Source organism: Mobula hypostoma, chromosome 4, assembly GCF_963921235.1.
Source record: "Mobula hypostoma chromosome 4, sMobHyp1.1, whole genome shotgun sequence".
NCBI lineage: Eukaryota > Metazoa > Chordata > Chondrichthyes > Myliobatiformes > Myliobatidae > Mobula > Mobula hypostoma.
The window spans coordinates 148,015,172-148,030,634 of record NC_086100.1 but is presented as its reverse complement, the minus strand read 5'-3'; the positions used below and the strand labels follow the sequence as shown (position 1 = coordinate 148,030,634).

At 40.8% G+C, this 15,463-nt stretch overlaps 1 long non-coding RNA gene across 1 annotated transcript in view; it reads right to left on the bottom strand.

The window, feature by feature from the left end:
• Positions 1–15,463, bottom strand: part of LOC134345659 (uncharacterized) — an 83,291-nt gene that overhangs the window by 67,168 nt on the left and 660 nt on the right. The window lies entirely within an intron of this gene.

Genomic DNA, 15,463 nt, shown 5'->3' with positions numbered 1-15,463 from the left:
CATATGCCTTCAACATCTGTAGAACCACTTTCTATCTTGCTCTAAGTTTTGTTTGTCTGGCAATCCCAGTCTTTGCCCATCTACTTTGCTTTTTGTTGCTACCGGCACCTTAAATATAAAATTCTTATTTCCAAATCCCTCCATGACCATTGACAACTTCCACCTAATTCGTCAGGTTCTCCTTATCTCTGTCCTTCTGACTTGTGAAAAGTATTGACAGTCCAGCCTTCAGTTGCATGAGCTCATTGAAATCCATTCCAAAACATAGAAATGCCTCTCTCTCTCTCTTAAAAACCTTCAATGCCAGTTTGGTTTTATTTCCATATGGGCCAATGAAATGTCTCATTTATTTTGAACATTTGTGGCACCACTTAAATAAAAGATGCTGCAATATGTTTTTGGCTGTTTATTTGTAATATTAGACTTGTCCTGATTTGAGTAAAATTTAGAAAATTAAGACTTTACTTAGTCATGGCTCTATTCATGGAGGTTTTTTTCCCCCTGTTAGATTATCAATCTCTGCGTACATTGTCAATTCCAAAGGCAGACAATGACCCTTATCATCTGCTGCTCTGGGAAGACAGTGTCCCATGTACAACATTGTCATAGGTACCAATCATCATGTTATTGACAACATAGCTTTGTTTTAGTTGTTGCCTTTATTCCCTTAACGGATTAATTTTCTACATAATGCTTAAATGCTGCAATTAGAAGTGTAAAAATCCCAACCTACTTATTCACTTGGATATCTGTTTATGTAATATTTCTTTGGCACAATCTACAAGCAATTTCCAGATAAGTATTGTCTGTACTTTATTCAGCTGCCCAGCACAATTTTGGCTGGGAGTTTGAAAACTCATTTCATTTTGGCTTCTTTCAGTCAATAAAGAAAGGAGAGTTTCATATTAAGGTTGGCTACAAATCCAAGTCGCAAAGATGAAAATAGAAACATTCTAATCCATGTATCAACCAGAAAGAATGTAGAACTTTCAATAGAAATCCATCTCATGCCCAAGGATTTAGGGAACAATAACAAGCTGATTCTTCAATGATCTTCACTAATACATTCCCAAAGAAAACACTGATGTTTAATGATGCCATATAAATAGCTCTATTGTTTGGCATGATCAGTAAGAATGACATTCAAATGACATTCCATGCATAGAGACATCTGTGCACATGCAAAAGACGTGAGGCAACAGCGATGATTTTCAGTAACAACATCAGAGTGCTTGTGTGTCTGCCACCTGGAAAAAAGCCTAGGGATTTAGTAGTAAATTAGTTTTAAACTTATTTTTATTTCACATGAATACACCACTAATCAAGACATATTATAATTTTCATAACCGAGGCTATTTAGTTAACACTGCAACACGCAATTCACAATTCAAAGACATTCAAGGACCATGTTTATTCATATCCCAAGAAAATATTCACTTAAAATCATTGTGTAAGTGAAAACATGAAATTACCTTTAACCATAAACAACAGGAATTCTGCAGATGCTGGAAATTCAAGCAACATACATCAAAGTTGCTGGTGAACGCAGCAGGCCAAGCAGCATCTGTAGGAAGCGGTGCAGTCGACGTTTCAGGCCGAGACCCTTCGTCAGGACTCCCTCCTGACGAAGGGTCTCGGTCTGAAACGTCGACTGCACCGCTTCCTACAGATGCTGCTTGGCCTGCTGCATTCACCAGTTACCTTTAACCAAACAGCTTTCTTTGTTGTATTTAGTGAGAGAAGAAAATAGACAAAATAGAAGCACTCCAATACTTGTGGGAAAGGGTGGGATTTAGGAAACAAGTGCAGCAAGAGGGAAAAGAACAATCTGTCAGCAGCATAGGGAGATTAGAGGGGAAAAAAGGTTGAAGTCTTGAAGACAGAAGTTGTGGGGAGGAATGCCATAATTTTGCCTGAGGCATTGTGAAGCAGAAAACAGAAAGTACGTAGAAGCAATTGTTTGGATTGGACAATTTGATCAGACAAATCTTCTTAACCTGGGCACAATAACTTCCACAGGGACTCATATTTCCTCGCAGACATCATTGGCACTGGTAATAAACTGTCCACACCATCTTTGAAGTATAGTCCGTGCTGAAGACTGCCCCTGCTGCAACACAACACAGGATTCTTCATTAAATTGTGTGTTGTATTGCTGCTGGGAAACAATGCACTTCTGTTGCACCAACTCCTAACTTGCATTCTGTAAGCCAATTTGGAGAGAGTCAAAGGATCTTTCCATTCTGATTCCCAAGTCTTGATAAGGAATGAAACACTGGATGATATTTGTTAAATATCATATTTGGCTGGTCTGCAAAATTTCTGCTTGGGTTCATGAATGATTTCAAAGCCTCGTTTATCATTTGAAAATTACTGATTAGTTATGTTCTTGATAAGACAAAATCCAAAGCAATTAATAAAAATGATTTGGTATAAAACTATCCATTTACCAAATAATGGAATCTAATTTCATGAGCAATAGATTAAAGAGATCAAAAATTCTCAATAATTGTTAGCTTGAAGTTTAAATGATCTAGTGATTAATTAGCCACTAGATCAACTCATAATTGATTTACAAAATGTTCCAATTCATTACTTATTGACTGATGATATACCTATTTTGATTGAGATTGTCAGATAACCAGTTGCTCATGTTTACTGCTCATTATAATCAGATTATTTCAGCATTTGTCAATTGATGATGTGTTCCTTTAAAACAGCAGTGATTTCTACTCACTTTGATGATTTCTATATTCACTAGAATAACAGAGGAAGGCTGATGTCCAACCACTGTGCTTCCTTATAATCACTCAGGTGCAAAATTGAGGTGACTTATGTCACTGTATCTGATTAATTGAATACTTTTATGTTGTTAAGTGAATAAATATTCAAGGATAAATTCAATATAAAAAAAGTACTCTCGGCAACAAACTTGCACTCATGTAGCCCCACTACTTGCCCAACTTCACAGAAAACATGATCCTTGACTAGATCCTTTATATTATTATGTTGTTGAATCACTTAGGCCAGATGAGTAATCAACTTCATTTATGTGTTAATGCCTAAAGTCCTGAGACCTCCTATCCACCACTGCTTGTTTACCTGGCAGGGAAGAATCGATGATCACTGCGATCACGCTCCCAGGATGAAGCCATAGAATCTGTGAAATACCCTGAAGTGTAAATACAGATTTTAATCTGGGCTATTATTTGTCATGATTAGGTGTGGTTCTTGTTGCATTGGCTGAATAATAAGTATGAACCGAATAAAGTGTACTGAATCAGAGTCAGTATTATCACTGTCCTAGGATGTGAAATTCGTTGGTTTACAGCAGCAGTACAGTGCAGAGACTTGGGAGGAGAAGGATCTAGTTGTCGTGGTCCATGTGGGTACCAACAATGTAGGTAGAATGAGGAAAGAGGTTCTGCTGAGGGAATTTGAGCAGCTAGGGACTAAATTAAAAAGCAAAAGCAAAAAGGTGGTAATCTCTGAATTACTAACTGAGCCACGTGCAAACTGGCACAGGGTCAAGAAGATTAGCGTGTTAAATGCGTGGCTCAAGGATTGGTGTTGGAGAAGTGGGTTTGAATTTATAGGAAATTGACACCAATATTGGGGAAAGAGGGAGCTGTCCACTGGGACCACCACCACCTGAACTGTGATGGGACCTGGATCCTAGCAAATTGCATAACTAGGGCTGTGGATAGGGGTTTAAACTAAATAGCAGGGGGCTGGGTTCAATAGATTGGAGAAGTACGGATAAAGTAAAAGAGAAAAATCTGGATAAAGCAAAGGCAAAAGTTGGTAAAAAGTAAGGGGGGAGTGCAGAAAAGTCAAGTGTAAAAGAGACAAAGATTATTAGGTTTTAAAAGTACAATGAGTGTAAGGGCGCTTAATTTGATAATTTTTCAAAACGCTTTAGATTCTGGATTAGTTCCTGAGGATTGAAGGGTGGCTAATGTAACCCCGCTTTTTAAAAAAGGAGCGAGAGAGAAACCGGGGAATTATAGACCGGTGAGCCTGACATCGGTGGTGGGGAAAATGCTAGAGTCAGTTATCAAAGATGTGATTAACAGCACATTTGGAAAGTGGTGAAATCATCGGACAAAGTCAACATGAATTTGTGAAAGGAAAATCATGTCTGATGAATCTCGTAGAATTTTTTGAGGATGTAACTAGTAGAGAGGATAGGGGAGAACCAGTAGATGTGGTATATTTAGATTTTCAAAAGGCTTTTGACAAGGTACCACACAGGAGATTAGTGTGCAAACTTAAAGCACACGGTATTGGAGGTATGGTATTTATGTGGATAGAGAATTGGTTGGCAGACAAGTAGCAAAGAGTGGGAATAAACGGGACCTTTTCAGAATGGCAGGCAGTGACGAGTGGGGTACCACAAGGCTCAGTGCTGGGACCCCAGTTGTTTACAATATATATTAATGACTTAGATGAGGGAATTAAATGCAGCATTTCCAAGTTTGCGGATGACATGAAGCTGGGCGCGGTGTTAGCTGTGAGGAGATGCTAAGAGGATGCAGGGTGACTTGGATAGGTTAGGTGAGTGGGCAAATTCATGGCAGATGCAACTTAATGTGGATAAATGTGAGGTTATCCACTTTGGTGGCAAAAACAGGAAAACAGATTATTATCTGAATGGTGGCCGACTGGGAAAAGGGGAAGTGCAATGAGACTTGGGTGTCATTGTACACCAGTCATTGAAGGTGGGCATACAGGTACAGCAGGTGGTGAAAAAGGTGAATGGTATGCTGGCATTCATAGCAAGAGGATTCGAGTACAGGAGCAGGGAGGTACTACTGCAGTTGTATAAGGCCTTGGTGAGACCACACCTGGAGTATTGTGTGCAGTTTTGGTCCCCTAATCTGAGAAAAGACATTCTTGCCATAGAGGGAGTACAAAGAAGGTTCACCAGATAGATTCCTGGGATGGCAGGACTTCCATATGATGAAAGACTGGATCGACTAGGCTTATACTCACTGGAATTTAGAAGATTGAGGGGGGATCTTATTGAAATGCATAAAATCCTAAAAGGATTGGACAGGCTAGATGCAGGAAGATTGTTCCCGATGTTGGGGAAGTCCAGAATGAGGGGTCACAGTTTAAGGATAAAGGGGAAGCCTTTTAGGACCAAGATGAGGAAAAACTTCTTACACAGAGAGTGGTGAATCTGTGGAATTCTCTGCCACAGGAAACAGTTGAGGCCAGTTCATTGGCTATACTTAAGAGGGAGTTAGATATGGCCCTTGTGGTTAAAGGGTTCAGGGGTTATGGAGAGAAGGCAGGTGCAGGGTTCTGAGTTGGATGATCAGCCATGATCATACTAAATGGCAGTGCAGGCGCGAAGGGCCGAATGGCCTACTCCTGCACCTATTTTCTATGTTTCTATGTTTATCTGAATGCCCATAGTATTTGAAATAAGGTCAGTGAACATGTGGCACAAATCAGTATAAAGGGGTATGATTAGTTGGCCATTACAGAAGCATGGTTGCAGGGTGGAGAGGGTTGGGAATTAAATATCCAAGGACATCAGGTTACATGGAAGGATAGGCAGGAAGGTAAGGGAGGCAGGGTAGTGCTCTTAATTAACGGAGAGATCGGGGTGATAGTGAGAGACAATATAAGATCTTAGGATCAGGAAGTTGAATCCATCTGGGTAGAGATGAGGAATAGTAAAGGGAAAAAGTCGCTGGTGGGAGTTGTCTATAGGCCACTGAATATAACATTACAGTGGCACAGGCCCTAAACCAAGTATCTGAGGCATGTAAGAATGGAACAGCAGTTATCATGGGGGAACTTTAACTTGCACATAGTTTGGGTGAATCAAGTTGGTCAAGGTAGCCTTGAGGAAGACTTCATAGAATGCATTCGTGATAGCTTTCTTAAACAGCATATTACTGAACCTACAAGGAGACGTACTATCTTGCATCTGGTCCTGTGCAATGAGACAGGTAAAATTAGCGATCTTGTAGTCAGGGATCCTCTTGGAAAGAGTGAACATAGTATGACTGAGTTTCTCATTCAAATGGCGGATGCAATAGTTCGATCTGAAACTAATGTATTATATCTAACAACAGCGACTACAACGGGTTGAGGGAGGAGTTGGCCAATGTAGACTAGGAACACAGGTTATATGATTGGATGGTTGAGGAACAATGGAAGACTTTTAAAGAGATTTTTCATGATGCTCAACAAAAGTATATTCCAGTTAAAAGCAAGGACAGTAAGGGTGGGGAGAGCCAGCCTTGGATAACTAAGGAAATAATGGAAGTCATCAAACTAAAAGACTGTGTGTACAAAGTCGCCAAGAGTCATGGGAAACTGGAAGATTGGGAAAACTTTAAAAAGCAACAAAGAACCTCTAAGCGAGCAATAAAGAAAGGGAAGATAGATCATGAAAATAAACTAGCACAAAGTATAAAAACAGATAGTAAAAATTTTTATAATTATATCAAGTGGAAAAGGGTGGTTGAAGTGAACATAGATTCTTTGGAGGGTGAGAAAGGGGAATTGATATTGGGTAATGAGGAAATGGCTGAGGTGTTGAATGATTATTTTGCATTGGTCTTCACAGTGGAGGACATGCCTAACGTGCCAAAGAGGGATGTTATGGATGAGATGGGAGGTGAGGACCTTCATAATAAAAGTGCTGAGCAAACTCTTGGGCATCTCAGGATACTGAAAGAAATGGCAGGTTATACTAGAGGCTTTGGTGATAATTTACCAAAATTTTCTAGACTCTGGGCTGGTCCTGGCGGATTGGAAGACGGCAAAAGTCATGCCACTGTTCAAAAAAGGATGTATACAAAAAGTGAGTAACTATAGACCAGTTAGTTTAACGTCCAAAGTTGGGAAAATGCTTGAAAGCTATCATTAAAGAAGAAATAGCGAGGCATCCGGAAAGAAATGGATCCATCAGGCAGACACAGCATGGATTCATCAAAGGCAGGTCCTGTTCGACAAACTTACTGGAGTTCTTTCAGGATATAATGAGCACAGTGGATAGAGAGGAACAGATGGACATTATTTACTTGGATTTCCCAGAAGGCGTTCGATAAGGCGCCACATAAAAGACCTTTCCATAAGATAAGGAAGTTGGAAGTGATGTATTGGCATGGATAGAGGATTGGTTAACCAATAAAAAGCAGACAGTTGGGATACATGAGTGTTTCTCTGGTTGGCAAACAGTGGTGAGTGGTGTGCTGCTGGGTTCGGTGCTGGGTCCCCCAAATGTTCACGATATACATTAACGATCTGGAAGAAGGGACCGAATGTAGTGTATCTAAGTGTGCTGATGACACTAAATTGAGTAGAAAAGCAAATTGTCCAGAAGATACAGAGAGTCTGCAGCGAGATATAGATAGGTTAAGTGAGAGGGCAAGGGTCTGACAGATGGAGCACCATGTTGGTAAATGGGAGGTCATCCATTTTGGAAGGAAAAAAATGGAAGATCATATTATTATTTAAATGGTAAAAGATTGCAGTGTACTGCTGTGCAGATGGACTTAAGAGTGTTTGTGCATGAATCACAAAAGGTTTGCAGGTGCAACAGGCTACCAAGAAGACAAATGGAATGTTGGCCTTCATTGCTAGAGGGATTGAATTTAGGAGCAGGGAGGTTATGCTGCAACTGTACAGGGTACTGGTGAAGCTGTATTTGGAGTACTGTGTGCAGTTCTGGTCCCCTTACTTGAGGAAGGATATACTGGCTTTGGAGGTCATGCAGAGGAGGTTCACCAGGTTGATTCCAGAGATTGAGGGTTTAGATTAGTGGTCACCAACCTTTTTAAGCCCAAAATCCCCTACCTTGACCTTAGTGAAAGGCAAGATCTGCCTACTAAATCGTTAGAGAATAAAACAGCTCAGATTTTACTGCCAATTTGAGGCCTTTTATTTGGTCTAATTGTATTTGAGTTACACAAAATACTTTTGTCAAACTTCCAAATTAATTCAAACTAGAAAACACTGCAACTAGCATATCTTTCTTTAAGAATATTACAATACTTCACACCTTTAATTCTAAGTTTCATCATTTAATTTTATTTCAACACGAAAAATAAATGAATAAAAATTGACTGTTGCACTCAGTGTGATGACTGGGGCTGAATACTTATTGCTAGTTCCCTGAAATTTGGCTCATAACTACAGACAGCCAGTCTGAGACAGTCTGTGAGGTGTCTGTCAGTAAGACAGCTCCTGTACTTAGATTTAATAATTTTTCATCTGTGAAAATGCAATTTCACATAGATAAGTTGACCCAAAGTAGGCACTGACTTTTAGTGCCATAAAACCAACGTGCAAACTGCGCATTGCTGGGGCCCCATCAGTAGTAATTGCCACCAGTTTATGAATGGGGTTGTCATTTTCACGGACATATTTTTAAACTCATTGTAAATATCCTCACCTCTCATTCTCTCCTTTAATTGCAAAAGAGTGAGGAAGTCCTCCATTGTTGTAAGATCCTGGAAAGCCATTCTGACAAATACAACAAGCTGAGCTGTTTGCATTACATCCAGGGATTCATCGAACTGTAGTGAAAAATATCCATGTCCTCTGACAGTGACTCTACCCTCCTTGTCACTGTTGCAGGGCCAAGCGGTATATTATGTATTGCGGTTGTAATGTCGTTTTTGTTTTTAAAGTCATTAAAAACAATCTCTGCGGTAATGGCCATTGCTTCCTTGAATAAATCGCCATCTGTAAAAGACTTCTTGTGTTTAGCCAAGAGGTGACTTACACGAAATGATGCTTCTATAGCAGCCTTATTTTGAGCAGCATGTTTTGTGAAAAATGATTGCTGGGTCTTCAACCCTGATTCCAGCTCTTCAACTTTCCTGGCACGAATTGCACTCTTTGGGGTAGGTGTCTTTAAATTTCTGGTGGTTGGTGTTGTGGTGCCACTCCAGATTCTCTCTTTTAGTCAGTGCTTGTGTTTGGTGGCACAACATACACACACACTTGTCTTTCACCAAGGTAAATAGAAATTCCTCTTCCCATTCTGGATGGAATTTGTATGTTTTTGCCTTCTTTCGTGGAGCCTCCGCCATGCTATCAGGATATCATGAACGATTGCCATATATTGATGTTTGCGACAGTCTGTACTGATATCCAGTGGTCCCCAACCTCCGGGCTGCGAAGAATGCAGCGGTACAGCGGTGGCCGGAACGCACCCGCACATCTTTAAGAAAAAAAGCTGAAATAAACAAGCTAATGAATTAGGTGCCGCCTGGCATGTAAATGTCGGTCCAGATCAGAGGCGACGCAATCGGCAATCGCCTCTGATCTGGGCCGACATTTACGTGTCCGGCAGCACCTATTAATTAGCTTGTTTACTTCGGCCTTTTTTCAAAGATGTGCTGGGTGCGTTCCGTCTACCGCTGTACCGCTGCATTCTTCGCGGCCTGGTAGTTGGGGACCACTGCGTATCTAATTTAATTGGTCACTTTGATGCAGCACAAGCTACGCTGAAAATGCAGTTCATGGCAGGGGGTGCTACACACGTGTGCTGGGCAGAAAGAACGGAACTAAAACCCCGCAACCCGGAAACAATCTCTCTTTACAAACAGCTTTGTAGCAAAAGTATTGCTATACAGTACTACCATTATCCTAATTAGTATTACTTATTTTTATAATGCTCACATTACAACAGTATTTGTGTATTTATTTTTGATTTTTTTCGGGATCTACTGGGAAAGTCTCAAAGATCGACAGATTGGCGACCCCTAGTCTAGACTATGAGGAGAGATTTAGTCGCCTGGGATTGTACTCACTGGAGGTTAGAAGATTGAGAGATCTTATAGAAACATATAAAATTATGAATGGGATAGATAATATAGAGGCAGAAAAGTCGTTTCCACTCATGGGTGAAACTAAAACTAGGGGACATTAGCTTCATGATTCAGGGGAGTAAATTTAGGGTGGAGATGAGGAGGAACTGCTTTTTCCAGAGGGTGGTGAATCTGTGGAATTCTCTGCCCAATGAAGCACTAGAGGCTATCTCAGTAAATATATTTCAGACAAGGTTGGACAGATGTTTGTATAGCAGGGGAATTAAGGGTTATGGGGAAAAGGCAGTTAGGTGGAGATGAGTCTACGGCCAGATCAGCCATGATCTTATTGAATGGCGGAGCAGGCTCAACGGGCCAGGTGGCCTACTCCTGCTCCTATTATGTTCTAAAGTTTTAAAAATTTCAAACAATAAACAGCACAAAAAAGGATAATGAGAAAGTGTCATAGACCATTCAGAAATCTGATGGCTGATGGGAAGATGTTCCTAAGATCGTTGATTGGGGATCTTCAGGCTGATGACGTCCTCTCTGCGGTGAGAAGAGGGCATGTTCTGGATGATGGGCTTCCATATTGAAGCATGCTGCCTTCTTAAGGCACCACCTCTTGAACATGTCCTCGATGTTGGGGTGGGTTGTGCCCATAATAGAGCCGGCTGAGATATAACCCTTGGAAGATTCTTGCAGCCCTGGGCATTGGAGCCTTCATACCAGACTGTGATGCAACCTATCAGAATGCTCTCAACAGTATATCTACATAAATTTGTTTGTGCCTTTGGTCTGCAGTGGGCTCCTGAATCGGCTGTGAACACACTTTCGTGAACTTCGGTTCTAAATGCTATTTGTTGCTTTAATTGTTTGCATGGTTTTCTCCCCCAGCACATTGGGGGTTTGTGGTCTTTCTTTAATGGGTTCTATTGCGTTTCTTTGTTTTGTGACTGCCTTTAAGGAGACGAATCTCAAGGTTATATATAGTATACATTCTTTGATAATAAATGTGTTTTGAACTTTGACACACCAAATCTACTCAAACTCCTTATGAGGTAAAGGCACTGGCATGCCTTCTTTGTGATTGCATCAATCTGTTGACCCCAGGATAGATCCTCTGAGATGCTGACACCCAGGAACTGAAGCCACTCACCCTTTCCACTGCTGACTCCTAAAGGACTGGTATGTGTTCTCCTGACTTTCATTTCCTGAAGCTCATAATCAGTTCCTTATTGTTGCGAACACTGAGTGCAAGGTTGTTGTTGCGACACCACTTAACCAGCTGATCTATCTCACTCCTGTAAGCCTCCTTGCTGCCATCTGAGATTTTACTACCCACAGTGGTGATATCTGAAACTTCTAAATGGTGTTTCAGTCATGCTTATTCACACAACAGTGAGTGCAGAGAGAGCAGAGCAGAGGGCTAAGTACAGATCCCGTAGGCCAAGTGTGCCTGGTCTGGCTTCATATTCCTCAGCTAACAGATATGTTGATCTTGGCTGTTCTTCTTCCTGATAATTTCTTTCTCACTTTTAAATTATTATTATTTTTTAAATTTGTTGCTCCTGTAGTAATTAAATTATTTTTGTATCCTTTTCACCTACAGTCTATATAATATTGTTTAATATTAAGAAGTTAAATTCTCATGTTTTTAACCTTTAATCTCCCTTTTGTAATGTTTTGAACTAAGCTCTGCTTTATTTATTAGCTCCACGTCCTCTGTCATTTATTCTTTCTGAAAGGACTTTGTTCCAGCCTAGTTCAGGTGAACGCCATAGAAGTTCAGTTCCATTCTGAACCTGTAGTGATTGATGCCTATATCTCATAAAATAGCAAAACATGTTCACCTTTCTGACCCGTTTGTCCCTTTGCTAATTAGTACATGGCTTAGGTGGTGATCCTGTTGATTTCTTACTTTTAAATTTAACTCCAGTCAAATATTTTCTGAAGTTCCTTACTTTATAACCAATTAAATGGTATGAACATAATTAGAAATACATTATAATGTTATTTTTGGCTGCATGCATTTATTGTGGTCCAACACTGAACTTAGTGTGTGCTAATTGACATTAGGCAATGTGATTCATTTCATTCCAGTCTGGGTTGTCAGAATAAACTGAGTAGAGGTTAGGGTATAGGTATTTAGTCATAGTCATAGTCAAACTTTATTGATCCCAGGGGAAATTGGTTTTCGTTACAGTTGCACCATAAATAGTAAATAGTAATAGAACCATAAATAGTAATATATAAATTATGCCAGTAAATTATGAAATAAGTCCAGGACCAGCCTATCGGCTCAGGGTGTCTGACCCTCCAAGGGAGGAGTTGTAAAGTCTGATGGCCACAGGCAGGAAAGACTTCCTATGACGCTCTGTGCTGCATCTCGGAGGAATGAGTCTCTGGCTGAATGTACTCCTGTGCCCACCCAGTACATTATGTAGTGGATGGGAGACATTGACCAAGATGGCATGCAACTTAGACAGCATCCTCTTTTCAGACACCACCGTGAGACAGTCCAGTTCCATCCCTACAACATCACTGGCCTTATGAATGAGTTTGTTGATTCTGTTGGTGTCTGCTGCCCCAGCACACAACAGCAAACCTGATAGCACTGGCCACCACAGACTCGTAGGACATTCTCAGCATCGTCCGGCAGATGTTAAAGGATCTCAGTCTCCTCAGGAAATAGAGACGGCTCTGACCCTTCTTGTAGACAGCCTCAGTGTTCTTAGACCAGTCCAGTTTATTGTCAATTCATATCCCCAGGTATTTGTAATCCTCCACCATGTCCACACTGACCCCCTGGATGGAAACAGGGGTCACCGGTACCTTAGCTCTCCTCAGGTCTACCACCAGCTCCTTAGTCTTTTTCACATTAAGCTGCAGGTAATTCTGCTCACACCATGTGGCAAAGTTTCCTACCGTAGCCCTGTACTCAATCTCATCTCCCTTGCTGATGAATCCAACTATGGCAGAGTGATCAGAAAACTTCTGAAGATGACAAGACTCTGTGCAGTAGTTGAAGTCTGAGGTGTAAATGGTGAAGAGAAAGGGAGACAAGACAGTCCCCTGTGGAGCCCCAGTGCTGCTGATCACTCTGTCGGACACATAGTGTTGCAAGCACACGTACTGTGGTCTGCCAGTCAGGTAATCAAGAATCCATGATACCAGGGAAGCATCCACCTGCATCACTGTCAGCTTCTCCCCCAGCAGAGCAGGGCGGATGGTGTTGAACGCACTGGAGAAGTCAAAAAACATGACCCTCACAGTGCTCGCTGGCTTGTCCAGGTTGGCGTAGACATGGTTCAGCAGGTAGACGATGGCATCCTCAACTCCTAGTCGGGGCTGGTAGGTGAACTGGAGGGGATCTAAGTGTGGCCTGACCATAGGCCGGAGCAGCTCCAGAACAAGTCTCTCCAGGGTCTTCATGATGTGGGAGGTCAATGCCACCGGTCTGTAGTCATTGGGGCAGCTGGGGCGCGGTGTCTTCAGCACAGGGACGAGGCAGGATGTCTGCCACAGTACAGGAACCCTCCGGAGCCTCAGGCTCATGTTGAATACATGGCGAAGTACTCCACATAGCTGAGGGGCACAGCTGATCATGGCATAAGTAAATAACACTTTAGACCATGGTGAATGCTCTCTTCATAATTAATGACACAAATCTTCTGGTAAAGCCACCACAAAACCCTGACAATCCCAATATTACATCCAACTTTAGAATGTTTATTGCAGTGTCATCTCCTACTTTGTACTCTTCCCTGTGTTCGCAAGCCTTGAGCAACAAAATTTAGGCAACCACCACATTGTGCATCCTCTTTCTTAAAAACAGCCCATGAAATTTCATTCAGTTTTGTGCATATGCTCTCTGACCTCCCTTGTTCTTAAATCAATCTCTCGATCAAATATCTAATATTTTTAATTTATAGCATTAGATAACCTATAATATTTGTACAGTCCTTGATTTCCTTATTGGGAGACCAGAACATCTCACTGACTACCAACTAGGTGCACTTGTTCTTCCTCTTGGCCATCAGATTACTCAGCAGGCCAGGCAGCATTAAGTAAAAGAGTACAGTCGACATTTTGGGCCGCAAACCTTCGGCAGGACTGAAGAAAAAAGCTGAGGAGTAGATTTAAACGGTGGGGGAGGGGAGAGAGAAACACAAGGTGATAGGTGAAACCTGGAGGGGGAGAGATGAAGTAAAGAGCTGGCAAGTTGATTGGTGAAAGAGACAGAAGACCATGGAAGAAAGAAAAGGGGGAGGAGCACCAGGGAGAAGGAGGCAATAGGCTGGCAAGGAGATAAAGTGAAAGAGGGAGAAGAGGATGGGAAAAGGGGCTGGGGAGTGGGGGACATTACATGAGCTTGAGAAATTGGTGTTCATGCCATCAGGTTGGAGGCTACTCAAACAGAATACAAGGTGTTGTTCCTCCAACCTAAGTGTTGCTTGGATTTCCAGCATCTGCAGATTTTGTCTTGTTTGTCACTGAGCAATCCATGGACACAACCTCACTATGCCTTCTTTTTGCACTATTTATTTATTTTGAAATTTGTAGTAATTTTAATTTGGTTTTGTACCACTGGCACAAAACACAAATTTTGTGTCATCCAAGATTGTGATAATAAACCCTGATTCCGATGTGAGGGTGAGCGATGCATCATTCACTGCCTTTAAAACAAGTGAGAATTAGCTTGAGAAGCTAAATGGCTGGCTACTTCTTTGAAGTTCACCAGTAAAATGATGCCATTGCATATTACTTTCATTGTATAACTTACATCCAAAACAGAATGAAATACTTGAGATGAGATCTACTTGACTCTTGTAAAAGATGCTACTTTTCTTGGAATTGTATAAAAATAATTTATTCTAGTACTGTATTTGCCCTTCATGAGAGATTCTTATTGACACAATTTTTTAAAAATGTCTCTATGCAAAACACTTCCATAAGCACCAATAATCTGCAGGCAACTAACCAACTTGCTGCCAGATCAAGCATCCACCATTTGATTTATCCAGATTCCTTGTGATTAAGTTAAGGTTAACCGGGGCAGCTGCAGCAGCGTAGCAGAAGAGCCTACTCCACGCTGCATCAGTAAATAAATAAACAAACAAATGGTATCTCTTATGTGTCATCTTATTAAAAGCTTTTGGTGTCTAAATAAATAACTGAATTTTTAATTTTGCTGCTGAAGCATGTTCCTTTTCCAGGTAATTAATCATAAACATAAAAAGCAAATATAAATGCATTCACACTTTCATTACTTTTAAAAAGCCACAGAAGTTGTACCTATTTCTAATTTGTTTGCCAGAGTTGCTATCTTCAAATAATCCCTGCTTGGATAACAGTGAAAACTTTGTAATGTGAGGTCAGTGTTCAACAGAAGTACTAGTTGGAAAAATATTGAAAGGCTAAAAGCACTTGCAGCTATGAAGCTGGAACTCCAAGATCTGGAAACTTTTTTTTGCTCTTCTATCTTTATGTCTAGCAGTCACTTCAGTTTATGTTACACAAACTGCAACAGTTTAAAATATATCCCTTTTGTTCTTTATTGATCAAAAGGAAAAGAACTTTGTAACTTCAGTTCAAGTGATTTTATTCAACTTTTAACACTAATTATCAAAAAGACTTCTGAAAATATCTATTAACTTATATGAATATTAACTTTGACT